The 13,969-nt window shown below is 41.7% G+C and overlaps 1 pseudogene; it reads right to left on the bottom strand.

Annotated features, from left to right (window-relative positions):
• The window catches only part of LOC113076438 (membrane-associated guanylate kinase, WW and PDZ domain-containing protein 2-like), a 43,268-nt pseudogene that overhangs the window by 24,203 nt on the left and 5,096 nt on the right, over window positions 1-13,969 (bottom strand).

Genomic DNA, 13,969 nt, shown 5'->3' on the forward strand with positions numbered 1-13,969 from the left:
CCTCTTTTCTCCTGTACAGAGTGATAGAAAAGTAGAAGTGTGGTGTGGTTTCGGGCAGGAGAGATGACTCATGAGCTGTGGGGCATCACTTCTCAGGTGTTAAAAATACTTTTGTTATTAATAATTTGTAATTATAGGCATATTAGAACAAACAATGCCAGTTCTCACATTTATAGAGTTATATCTAAGGGTCATTAAGGTTTTTTTTTAAGAAATTAATACTTTTATTCTGCAAGGATGCATTAAATTGATCAAAAGACAATAAAGGCATTTATAATGTTAAGAAAAATATTTACATTTTAAATAAATGCTGTTCTTTAAAGTTTTTATCTATCAAAGAATCCTGGGGGGAAAAGTGCATCAGAAAAAATATCGAGAAGCACAACTGATTTCAGTGTTGATAATAATAAGAAATGCTTCTTGATCACAAAATAAGCATATTAGAATGATTTCTTATAAAATCATTTGATACTAAAGTTATTTCAGCTAATTCAACTTTGCCATCAGAAGAATAAATTACATTTTATAACATATTCAAATAGAAAACAGTTATTTTAAATCACAATATTATTGTTTTTGTATTGTATTTTTGATCCAATAAAGCCTCGGTGGGCATAAAAGCCCCAAACATTTGAACAGTAGTGTATATATAGTGAAGATTTTGGCAAGGTAAGGAAAATCTAAAGGACTACAAGTAAAAATTGTTGATACTGACATGGACCGTGATTGGACCATGACATTTACATCAATCATCAGCTCTTTTACTGTTTAAATTCCCCAAAACAGGTTTGCAAAAAAATCTTAAAACAAATTTTATGTGGGATCGAGATGGACATAATAGGTGAACATCTTTCTTTCCTTTTTTTTTATATAAATGAAAGTGGTGCAACAGCATCAAAAACACGAGTCAGCGGAAACATATTCATTAATCCAGGAGCTGCATCTTTGAAGGATGTCATAATGTGAATCTGCAGCTGTGTGTAAGACCCTTAAAGGGGGGGTGAAATGCTCGTTTTCACTCAATATCCTGTTAATCTTGAGTACATATAGAGTAGTACTACATCCTTCATAAATCCAAAAAGTCTTTAGTTTTATTATATTTATAAGAGAAAGATAGTCTGTACCGATTTTTCCCGGAAAAACACGGCCGACTGGAGGCGTGACGTGTGGGCGGAGCTAAAGAATCACGAGCGCGAATAGGCTTTTGCGTTGAGAGCGTTTGGAAGCTGTGACATTACCGTGAGGGAAAACCCATCATCCAAAACAAACCATGGCTTACAGTCAGATTCAGCCGTTTATTTATGATCCAGAATCAGATCCAGAGGCTGAAACTGAACGAAAGCAGCAGCAGCAACGACTCGCTCCGAGCGGGGGTTGGAACCCGGGTCTCCGGCATCGGAGGGTACGCACTAACAAGGAGGCAGAGACATTTTAAGCAGTTTTACTCACCGCCTGCGGTTCCAACACACGATCGTGACCCTTTTTCCTTGGGATTGCATCATCCTTAAGAAATAAACGATACGCAAATCCGTCGTCAAATGCAGGGAACAAACAAAAACACTTGCACAACTCCGTTGATGCTCTGTAAAAATAAACTCCATCAACAGGTCCCTTAACGCTGTTTTTTTTTTTTGGTAATCTGTGCAGGGTTGTCTTGCCCTGGCAAACAAAAACACACTTCTTTTGTGACTTTTCGCGACGCTCTCGCTCTGATCAGTGAAAGTCTGTGCTGCTCAGCCTCGCTATACGGGAGCGTGCGCTCTTCCAGCAGAAGTGCCTCAGGACCCATATAAGGAAATTCCGCTCCATCTAACGTCACACAGAGCCATACTCGAAAAAAACTTTCCGAAACTTGTGACAAACCGGAAGGAGTATTTTGGGAACAAAAATACTCCTTCAAATGTACAACTTAATTTTTGAAACTTTGTCCATGTTTAGCATGGGAATCCAACTCTTTAACAGTGTAAAAAACTCAGTATGCATGAAATAGCATTTCACCCCCCCTTTAATAAAGACATCAGCAGGCTCAACCATCAGTCTGCATCCCATGCTTGTCCTCTCTGCATTAGGGCTCTTTTTCAGCTCTTTCTGCTGATAATGTTGGAGGACAGAACCGAGCCAGCACGACACTTTTCTCTGCAGCCTGGAGGGTGCTTCTCTTGATTCTGATTGGCTTGACCATTTGGATCTCTGACGTTACGCCCTGACCCTCACGATGTGTTCACGAGGACACACAAAACTCAAATGCACGTGCAAACAAACTCAGTTGAACAGTAAGCAATTCCTATATCCAAGACAAGGCTTGTCTGTTCCTCATATTTGTATGTGAATATGAATATGATTTTTTTGTTAAATCTGTGGAATAGAATTGAATAGAATTGAAAAAAATATATAAAAATCAGCGTAAATATTTAATAAACAAATATGAAGAACTCAATCATTTTGACTCCAAAGACTCCAAAACTTTTTAAAGGCCCCCTAGCCCTAGTTTTGTTCTAAAAACATATTTTAATCTACCATGTGTACAGGTTTTAAGAGATGAATGCTATTCAGGGACCCCTTAGTGGCCCCCAATCCTCTGGTTGTGAAACAATTGTTTGGCATTATGGATTCTGACCTTTAAACTTCCCACTTTCCAGCAGGGCTCCAGACTCTTCCAGGGAGAAGAATTCCTCAATGGACACAAAGTTATAATCCACCCCTGAGATCTCTCCATCCCGTGGTTGCCTGGTCGTACCTGGGTCAAAGCAGGGTGAGCAAAACATAAGAATATAATTAGAAAAAAATTGCATTTGCCTTTTGGTTAACTTACCAAAAGAGACGTATGAATAGGTTAAAATAGACAACAAGCCATTGAAATGGAGAACGTAAAGTTAGAAAGGCCAGTAGTGCTACAAACACACAGGGAATTTTAAAAGATCATTATTTTTTCATAAACTTGCATCTAACCTTTGCTAAAAATCGAATGCATTTTTAAAAAACAAACAAACAAAAAAAAATGTCCTGATGACATCACCATGAGGCTAGTTGCTTTAATGCATTTGATGTTTGGATCTACAGGACCACAGAAAACAGAGACACAGCTGAATTGCCTTGATATGGTAAAGGATGGAGTTTAATGTTTGAGTGAGTGCCAAATGAAGTTAAAATCAATTAATGTAACAGTGTTTACACACTAACTATATATTAAACAAACTGTTTGTGTGTCTGTTTGTTTATGAATTTGGCGATGTGAGGCGACGCCTGATTATGATTTCAGACACTTCAGACTTGCTTTATAATCCCACGGTGATGAGATTATACAACTTCCTCTCAGTTTTCCATTTCAAATGAAAGCTGAGAAAAACTGGATTTTCCTGAGGTAGATTAGCAGTGCATCCCGAATTTAAGATAAGCTGATCACTGCATCTCTCCGGTGTTGTGGAAAAGATACAGCAGGAAACCTGCACACTTTGATCAATCGAACTTGCCAACATAACAAATGGTTCTGAAGCAAAAGTCTCTAAGGAAGTATGTGGTTTATGAGGTAATGTGCCTATCAATGGATACAACACATAGTTATTCAACATCAAGCAAGATTGTAATGACTTAAAAGCCATCAGCGACTATACACAATACATCATCCATTAATATCAAAACACTGCATTGTCCCAAGGTATTATACAGCCTGAATATGACAAGACAGCACATGCAAAAAGCATATGAGCACACTCGAACCCTAGACAGTACATTCACTCTGAAATGAATCTCTAATGAATGTGTAGATTGAGACATTAAGGATTTTTGACATTGAGGGCTTTTAACACGTGACATTTCAGAGTTAAGCTGGACATTTAACAGGAAAAAAAGGAACTGATTGGATTATGAAAACCAGGCGTAATTTTTCAGAAAAGAGCCAGGTGGTTTGGGTTTGAAATATAGTTATCTGTGTTGTCAGCTGGAATGGACAGTTATTACATCTTGATGAAAGATTACAAGGAAACTTTTTTTTTTATCTTTGGGAATAACATTTTCTGATGAATTACACAAAATAAGACCAGGAACATGTTTTAGAAAGGCAAATAATGCTGACTTTATGTTGTCTCTAAAAGCCCCAATGCAACACCATGATAAACATTTAGCATGATGTTCAGCAGCTGCTTAAACATCTCTGTGTTCTTATAAACTGACACACCTGTGCTATTTTATCTTGAAAGAACAGAAAAGAGGAGCATCTTACAGTTCACAGTCTTCTAACTGCCTGCAATCAATTCAGAGAAGTGGCAGTAAAATTAGCTGCTTTATGGTGTCAAAATAATGATGGGATAAATAAACGTGTTATTAAGGAAAGACGTTTTATTTCAACTAGACAGGCTATGTAACTGAACCGACAGATTAAAAACATTATGTGAATGAATGCACAAAAATGATTGTGCTTATGTGTACATTAGCAAGCATGCGTGAATGGGTCTGTGTTTGGGTGCTGACACGTTTATGCGTATATGTGTGCACAGGAGCGCTGAAAGGCACAGCAGGGTACCTCAGGCTGCAGACAAAGATACATTGTGCAGCTTTGAAATTCAAGAGCAGGAAATAGGTGAAATTTGAATCATGCAGGATGGATTAAATGCATCAGCTGTGATGGTGAACGGGTGCCTGATGTTTTAAAGGGGCCAGCAGGAGTTATACATTAATAAATGCATGCAATCTTTTCTGAATATAGTTGCAGTTTTGTTGCCAAGGCAAAATATGAAACAGTGCTATTCACAATGAGTGCACTGCTGTGACATTTGATGACAGTTTCCATGGCAATGGATAAAGTGCATCACATTACCTCAAAGTGACTGAACCTTTGTTTCCACGTGAGGTTTGACGTGATTGTAAATTGGATTTGTTTACAGTCTCTGTGAGCATTAAAGCATGAGATTGCATGCATGCTTTTGCTGGCTGATGTATTTCGGTATGTTTCTCATCTGTGTTTTCATTGCAGCTGTTCTACTTTAGGGGTCTTCATCCTTTTTCAGGCCAAGAAGCCCTTGGTGGATAGAGGGAAGCACATTGTATTATACATATTGTATAATCTTGTGTACCCAGACCTTTGACTAAACATGAGGTCAGGTCCATTTTGCATAGTACAATAAATTGAAATAATGGAGTGGGGTCTTTATGAATAGTTTTAGTTAGACTAGTTCTAAAGTAGTTTTGCTTGTGCAATAATTAATGCAAAAAAAATCTTGCTCACTCATTTCACGTTTTTATTTTCTAAATAGGAAGAGAAAAATCAAAATTCAAATGAAATTTTCACAAGCCTAATCCAAAGCACTTATGTAGACAAATTAATCAAATTAAACTCATTTATTTTTATTAGGGCTGTCAATTTAATGAACTAGTTATGGAAAAATAATGCAATTAAAATATTTTAACACAGTTAGCACACCTGCCCCACCCATTTTATGCAAGGCAACAACTCACTGCATGATAAAGTCCATAAATGCTGTTATGTGCCCCTAAAATTCAAGATATTAGGGCTAAATGCCCCTATATGAGTTCTTGTCTCATATTTAGATTATATGGGGTTGTGTTAGAGCAGTGGATAAGAAACATGCATTTGGTGTGAGAGACCCGGGTTTGAATCCACTGTGAGGCACCACTGTGTCCCTGAGCAAAAAACTTAACCCCTAGGAGGCGTGTGACCTCTGACATATATAGCAATTGTAAGTTGCTTTGGATAAAAGCATCAGCTAAATGAATAAGTTCAGTTTATTAAATAAGTAGTCAATATTGTGATATATTTTAAACACAGTATTGTCTGTTTTTGATTAGAACCAGTGATTCAAAGGCTTGTTCATAAAGAGATCTATTTACTTCATTTCTGAATGAATAAGCCGTTTGAATAAATTGAATCTAATGAATGACTCAATTGCGGCATCCCAATGTGCCTATTTATGCTATGCCCTTAAAGTATGTACTTTAAAAGGACAGACTTTTGAGTGTGTAGTAGAAGAGTAGGCAAGCTTTGGGACATACTATAACGTTATACAATTGCGTCTTTAATTGTCCGCTCTGTCCCATAATTATATGCATCCTGTCACTGTCATTGAGTACTGGAGTACTGAAGGGAGTACTTTTGTCTTGAAAAAGCATTAGACAGTCAACAAATGGACTTACATTTTTTTACAGTTGGACATTTAACACACATTTTCATCTTTTTTCTCCAAAATTAATTTGACATCCTGTGTTAAAGAGCCTGTATTACTAAATAATGCAGGTGTGGGTCACTCACAGGGCACAGCGCGCAGGTAGAGGTTCTCTCGTATGACCTGTTGGAGTTGGCTGTCCATGGATCCGGGTGTAAAACACTTGCTCAGGTAAAGTCTGAGATCCTTACAGAGAGTTGAGCCTACAGATTACAAACAGAACACATGAGCGAGAATGAGATTAACCACTTTTTAATAACAGCACTGTTTCGCCAAACTCACAAACAGAACACTGCTGTCACCATGGAAATATGAGAAAAAAAGTGAAACTGTCAAAGACGCTGTCCTAAAAATAAATTATAATACACCTTAAAAGTGATGAGGGTAAAATGCTCTCTCATGCTGAATCAGTCCTAATGCCACGCACGCATGCTGAGACTGCACTGCAACTGCAGAAGTCTCTAAGGTCAGTGTGCTGTTGTCACAAACAAGCACTGTGGAGCACCTAACAAGACCTATCCGCCCCGCTTGGCTTCTCTGTATTGATTTTTGCACTTAATATAATCCGGTGGTCCTTTCTGCACACAATCACAACACACGGACTCCTCAAGGACACATGGGAAAGGTATCCACTTATCTATTCATTTTTTTAAGTGCATTATGACCTTAGATGACAGAGAGCTTCCTTTCATGCAGTACATTGATGGTCTTTATACATTATGTATGGGGATTGCCCGCACTGTTACTCGCCAATGCCGGGCTCCACCCCAATGTTGACAGCAATCAATCGGGCTGACCAGGGCAGAGTGTTGCGGAGAGGTGTGGGATATCTCATCCACTTAACGTCTGACGCTGAACTGTAGGAAGGTGGACACTTGGAGTAGATATTGCATATCAGGATACTTTTTTTACATGCTGTTATTAAAAAGAGTCCTGTGTAATTTGAGAGAGTAAGACTATTCTGAGTTTCTGTCTGAACCACAACAGTGAAAAGTAACAGAACATTTTGTCAGAAAGTTAGTTTTTAATTACACCAAAATCTCTTTAGACCAAAAGCCAGTTCATTAAACATAATATACAGAGGAGAATAGATGGATTGTGGAAGTTCAGAAACATCGGACAAACCCGTAAACTTTGTAATTGGTTAAAACTTTGCTTCCTGTCAAGCTACTGTCTTATCTAAAGAAAAGGCATAAAACGTAAAAAAAAAATTCTGTGATTGCACAGCTGAATTAGCAACCATTACTCCAGTCTTCAGTGTCACATGGTCTCTTAGAAATAATGTCTAATATGCTGCTTTCATGCTCACAAAACATTTCTTATTATCAATATGAAAAACAGGATTTTTGATTAATAGAATGTTCAAAAGAACATATTTTATTAGAAACCCTTTATAACTTTATAAATGGCCTTTCTGTAAAATAAATTCTTACTGGCCCCACACTTTGAAACTCTAGTGTATCTTCAATTCAGTATGAATTAAAAAAGTATTCTTTTTCACTCGTTTCTAATTTTGTTATTTCCATAAATAACTACACTATTTCCAAAATGTATACAGTTTCTAAACCAAGCAGAAAAGTTGCTATGCTCAACCATTCAATCCTTAAAACATCTAAAACCTTTTAGTGATAGTTTTGATGTAATAATAAATACAATCATTTTAAGAACCATTGTTTGTTATACAAATGATGCTGTATCTCACAAAATTAGTGTAATTTGACATTCTTGTTAGTTCACAACATGTTGACAAACCTGAGAGAGTGAATGCCTTTATTAAGCATTAATTTATGGCATTAAGAACAACTAAAAATTCTTAACACTTCCTTGTGTAGAAGCTAGACATGAATATGGTACATCAAATCCCCATGGAGCATCTTGAACTGACGTATTCAGGCAGGTTAGATTAGGATAATACAATCCTCAGGCAGAATGACACTAACGGGTGACATGTCATACTGTGATCTACTCGGGGCTGTATATTGTCAGTAGGTATAAAGCTCTTACACAACCTAAGTATTTCATTTAATAAGTGCAACAAAATGCACATAAAACCTCCCAAAATAACATAATGTGGCGTGTAGCAGCCTTGTTAGAAAAGATCTGGGCTGGTCATAAAAAGGTCACAGGTTCAACCCCATGCAGATGTGACCCATTAACTGGAAAGTTAAAGAACATCCAGGAATTCTTCTTTTTGCATTAACCTTCTCTTATCCAATGCAAAGTAGTTCTCCAATTTACAGTACCTAATCAGTCAATTTGCTCTTATCGGTAAATAAAGTACCTGGTAATACTGTTTTGATCCTAATGGGATGCGGACATGAGTTCAGAACCCCTCTCACATCTCCCAAGGTCAGTCCGAGGACAGGTGTACTGCCGATCTCTAGGATGATGTCACCAACAGTGGCTCCACCCCCAGGTGCTGCTGTAACAAATGGGAACTCTCCATAATCTGCACCACCTCCAATGGCCACACCAAGCTCTCCCGAGGCTCCGCCCAGAGGGACGAAGCTCTCCTGCACTTTCGAGTGCCAGTGCAGCTTTTTAACAGTGGCCTTAGACATATTGACAGCGCTGAAAGAAAAAAAAGAAGAGGAAAATATGTTAACAACAAGTTCAATTTGTGTCTGCAAAAATGAAAAGGAGATTTCCCTGCCGAAAAATACCTAAACCCTCCTAAAATGGTTTATTGGGCTTAGCTGAATTCCCAGTTTGGTTGGGATGGTCTGTTAATTTTAGACAGTTTTCAGCTAGTCAGACTGTGAGACCAGCTGTTTACCCTGTTAAACCAACCGAAGACCAGCTTGGACAGGTGAGAAGACAACCTTAAACTAGATTAGGGTTTTTTGAAGGGTTACCTACAAATCAGGGTCTTTGTACAAAATATTTATTAAAAATATTCAGGGTAACCCAACATAATTTAGTTCCCTGTCAAGGGAACTTCGAACTGCGTCCTCTGAAGGGACACTATGGGGAACACCTCGTCGTGACCCGTGTCTGAAGCATACTTTGAAAAACGCCAATGTGTTGGCCGGCGACAGCCTCTGACGTCGCTACCGGCGCGACTATAAATACGCGCCCGTAGGACCCGTCACTTATCTTCTTCGTCTTCATTGACTGTTTTGTTTGAAGCGTGCATCTGAGAAACGACCAGAATGGTAAGAGCGATCTATTATAGTTATCATGGCATCCACTAGCAAGGCGTTTAAACAGTGTGTGCATCCATGTCAGCGTTATTTGACACCTGATGACACACACAGTCTTTGCGTCTCTTGTTTGGGCGAAGAGCACGCGCGCAATGTCCTTGAGGGGGCAATCTGCGCGCACTGCGAGCGTTTTTCTGTGGAAAAGCTCCGCTCTCGTTTGTCATCTGGATCTCGCGGATCAGGACCCGCCGTTGCCGAGGCACGGAGGAGAATGAGCTCGTGGGGATCGCAGGTGGATCTCGCTGAGGAGTTTAGAGAGGGACTTTCACCTCTCACACTCTCCGGCGGCAAACGAGAGCGAACTTCGAGAGGAAGATGTATTGTCATTAACCCTTTCTGACACTGAAGTTAGTGCTCTGCTGGGTTCTACCCAGAAAGAGCAGGAGATATTTGAGAGTCGTGAAGAAGCTGAGGCTGAGCCGCTCATTTCTCCTGCTCTGCGTATGGGGAGCTGTTAGAGGTTATGGATCGCGCCGCGGCAAAATTAAATAAAATAAAAATAAATAATCTTGCCATGGAAATGTGCCAGAAAGGTAACGTCGCGAGGTAGACTCGATGAGTGTTATTTTTCTGACCATAGCCCGCAGCCCAGGTGAGCCTCCCATTCTTGCCTGACTTACATGCAGAAGTTGAAAAGGAATGGAAGAGGCCGTTTTTCTCTCGCATCCATCGGTTTCAGCATACGAGTTATGCTGATATCGATGGCATGCACGAGGACGGCTATGAGATGATGCCCCCTGTAGAAGAGATGCTGGCTTGCTATCTCTCAGTGGGGGAACATCCTCTCTAAAATCTCCCTCTTTGCCATCTAAGCCCTTCCAGGATACATCCCGCTTAAATGGTAAATCATACGCAGCAGCAGAGCCCGAACAACAAAGGGGTCCTGGCCCATCTCGATCTGAGGATCGAAGACGGGCGCAGAAGGCTAGTGTCGCGGCTCGCGCTCCTCCCCCGCATGAGGGCAGGGGCAAGAGGAATCACGGGTCACGAAGAGGTAAGCAGGGTCTGAGGGATGTGATTCACACGGGGCAGCGTTCTCGTCCGGATCAGAGCGATACCTAGGAGTTTGTCACTTCCTTTTGGATGTTTTTAAATTCTGTTTCATTTCTCCCCTGCCTAATTCCCCTGTAGCCACCAGCGCTCCACCTGATCGTGGTTAGGTGGAAAGTTTCTCACATAACAGTCTCCTATCCTGGACCTGTTATGTTTTTGGTTGGTCCTATTTTCATAGTGACCACCTTACTGACGGTCCGGACCAAAAGGGGGCGCCCCGTAAAGCGGGACTCCAGTACAGGAGGGTGGGTGAGTATGTAACCCTTTCTGCTTATGGGTGTTATGTTGCTGGTGGTTATGTCTTCTAACAGACTCTGTGAGTTTCCTTTTACAGTGCTCAGTTCCAGCCTTGTGCTCTGGCCACGATCACACGCTTTCGCCAGGCGACACCCACCGCGGAGCGAGTTCCACGTGCGGGAAGCAAGCGCTCTGCGGTTGCTCTTCCCACACCCCTCCCGAGGAGCCTGGCTGATCGTCAGAACTGGCATAGCACTGCAGGGAATATCATGGATATCCGGCCAGGTCACCCTGAGGGGCCGCCTGGCCGCTTGGCGCATCCGGGGAGGTGGTAGTTACGGAGTCCTTCTGTATGTACTGCCTCAGGTGATGCTCCCCTCGCTTGAGGGTTGGAGCTCACCTCTCCCGTGCGATCCAGCGCCCCTGCGATGCTTAGGAACCTTTTGTACACACGCTAAGCCTGTGTACTGTCTCAAAACCACATGGTGGTCAGTGTGCACGTGAACACTTTGCGCACTGTCTCAAATCCACGTAAGTGGTAAGTGTGCACACAAGGCTCTGAGCACTTTCTAAAATCCTGTACGTTAAGGGTTACGCGCTCCGCTTCGTTCCCTTTCTTAAGATGACTATCCACTAAATAGCATATTGTGGTTTTCAGATAGTAGGCTTCACCAGGTCTCTCTGAAGGCGAGCTCCCACATACTGTGGTTGTCAGGTAGTAGGCCTCACCAGGCCTCCCTGGAGATTTAGCTCCCACATGCTGTGCGTTTCCACTAAAAAACAAGCTCCCACGGTTTGTGGTTGTCAGGTAGTAGGCCTCACCAGGCCTCCCTGGAGTCGAGTTCCATATTACCTTCCACTGAGGTGGTTATCTGGTAACAGGTAGTAGGCCTCTCTAGGCCTCTCTGTAGGTGAACTCCCACATATTGTGGTTATCAGATAGTAGGCTTCACAGGTCTCTCTGAAGGTGAGCTCCCACATACAGTGGTTGTCAGGTAACTTTTCTGTACACACGCTAAGCCTGTGTACTTTCTCAAAACCACATGGTGGTCAGTGTGCACGTGAACACTTTGCGCACTGTCTCAAATCCACGTAAGTGGTAAGTGTGCACGCAAGGCTCTGCGCACTTTCTAAAATCCTGTACGGTAAGGGTTACGCGCTCCGCTTTGTTCCATTTCTTAAGATGATTAGCCCCGGGGTTCCTTGGTCTTCATCCCTCCAGTGTCTTTTTTTTATACACCTCAAGCACCGCCCCTCAACATTGGGGGCTGTGTGGGCAATTCTCGCGGTAGTTTAGCAGCGCTCCCCTTTTCTAAAAGGGTCGCCTATGAGCATGCTGCTCGGAGCTCGGAGTCCTCCTCTCATGGGAGACTGAATTCTCGGTTTTTTCATCAGAGCGCTCCAGTACTACATACTGTTTTGAGACGCACTGTGAGAGCAGACATCCTGCTGAGGCAGGGGCTGAGGCTCGGGGAATGGCGCCTTCGCACCAAGGTGTTGAAGTAAAGTTAGAGAGGTTGGCCAGACCTGGGTGGATCGGTTTTGCGGCTCAAGAGAGCGTCGCACTATCCCCTCTGGCTTCCTCTGACTCATCCAGCTCCATTGGGGCTGGACGCCATGGTACAGGCGTGGCCGAGGCTTCATCTGTACGTTCCGTCCTACAATTGCTCTGCTCCCGGGCCATTCCATCTACGAGCTGCTCTATCAGAGTGCCACGAGAGCCCCTCCTTTGTGACAGGCAAGACTTGGTAATAAACAGTGCTAAGTTCTTAGCCGTATCCCTTTAAAGGAATCTTTCGTGATTCCAAGCCTTCAGCTCTACCCCGGGCCGAGGCCCTTCAGGTAAGTTGGGTATGTAGCTTAGGCCTTTGGCCATAAGGGATAATGTCATGGACAGCCGTCGAACCGCCCCAGGGGCGACTCCCGTTGAAATGGTAGAGTTGGTACTTAGTGTTTGCCATGATTCTGGCCTGCACTCCCCTCAGCATGGCGGCGTGGGTATACTGTTCCCCATAGTGTCCCTTCACAGGACGCAGTTCGAAGTTCCCTTGACAGGGAACATCTCAGGTTACGAATGTAACCATGGTTCCCTGAGAGGGAACGAGACACTGCGTCCTCTAGCTCCCTGCCATGCTTCGGACGCAAGCTTCACGAAGAAGATAAGTGACGGGTCCTACGGGCGCGTATTTATAGTCGCGCCGGTAGCGACGTCAGAGGCTGTCGCCGGCCAACACATTGGCGTTTTTCAAAGTATGCTTCAGACACGGGTCATGACGAGGTGTTCCCCATAGTGTCCCTTCAGAGGACGCAGTGTCTCGTTCCCTCTCAGGGAACCATGGTTACATTTGTAACCTGAGACGTTTTCAAAATAGGTTATGAATAGAATATGAATAATTTTGGAACAGCCTCAAACACTTTTACTGTGTATCTCTGTGTGTGTGCGTGTGTGTGTTTATGACATATCAGGACACAACTCTGTATAATGACATGGGTATGACACAGTTATTACAAGCAGAGGGTGACTTATGAGGACATAACCCATGTCCACATTTTTCAAAACGCTTATAAACCTTATAGTTTTTTTGAGGAAGTAAAAATGCACAAAGTTTCCTGTGAGGGTTAGGGTTGGTGTGGGGCCATAGAATATACAGTTTGTACAGTATAAAAACTATTACACCTATGGGATGAACCCACTTTTCACAAAAACAAAACGTGTGTGTGTGAAACTTGTGTGAAAAAGGTGACAGCAAATGCATCAATTTCAAAATAAATACTGTTCTTTTGAACTGTCTATTCATGCGGCAAAAAGTTTCCATGAATTTCTGAAGGAAAGTGTAACACTGAAGACTGGGAGTAATGGCTGCTATCACAGTTATAAATTACATTTTAAAATATACTGAACACTTTCATTTAAAACAAGTCTCTCATGCTCATCAAGTTTGCATTTTTTTTACTTGATGAGCATTAAGAGACTTTAAAAAAATCTAACCAATGCCAAACAATTGAACAGGAGTCACTGTATATTAAGTGAACAAAACAACTGAATGTGGCTTTTTACGTGTAGTTTTGAAGACATTGCCCACTTTAACTATAACAAAAAGGATAAGATCAAACATAAAAAAAAAACATTCATAATGAGAATGTATGTCCCAAGACTCTTCTAACAGGCACAAAATGAGAGGCAAGGGCCTTCACTAACACATTCATGTGAGTCCCAATGGTATTCCACAAGCTAAACACATGATACGTGTCTTCAAATTTAAACAAAACAAGCAAACAGATGGTCAAACCATAGTGGGG

This window comes from Carassius auratus, unplaced genomic scaffold (assembly GCF_003368295.1).
Source record: "Carassius auratus strain Wakin unplaced genomic scaffold, ASM336829v1 scaf_tig00020493, whole genome shotgun sequence".
In the NCBI taxonomy this organism is placed as follows: Eukaryota; Metazoa; Chordata; class Actinopteri; order Cypriniformes; family Cyprinidae; genus Carassius; species Carassius auratus.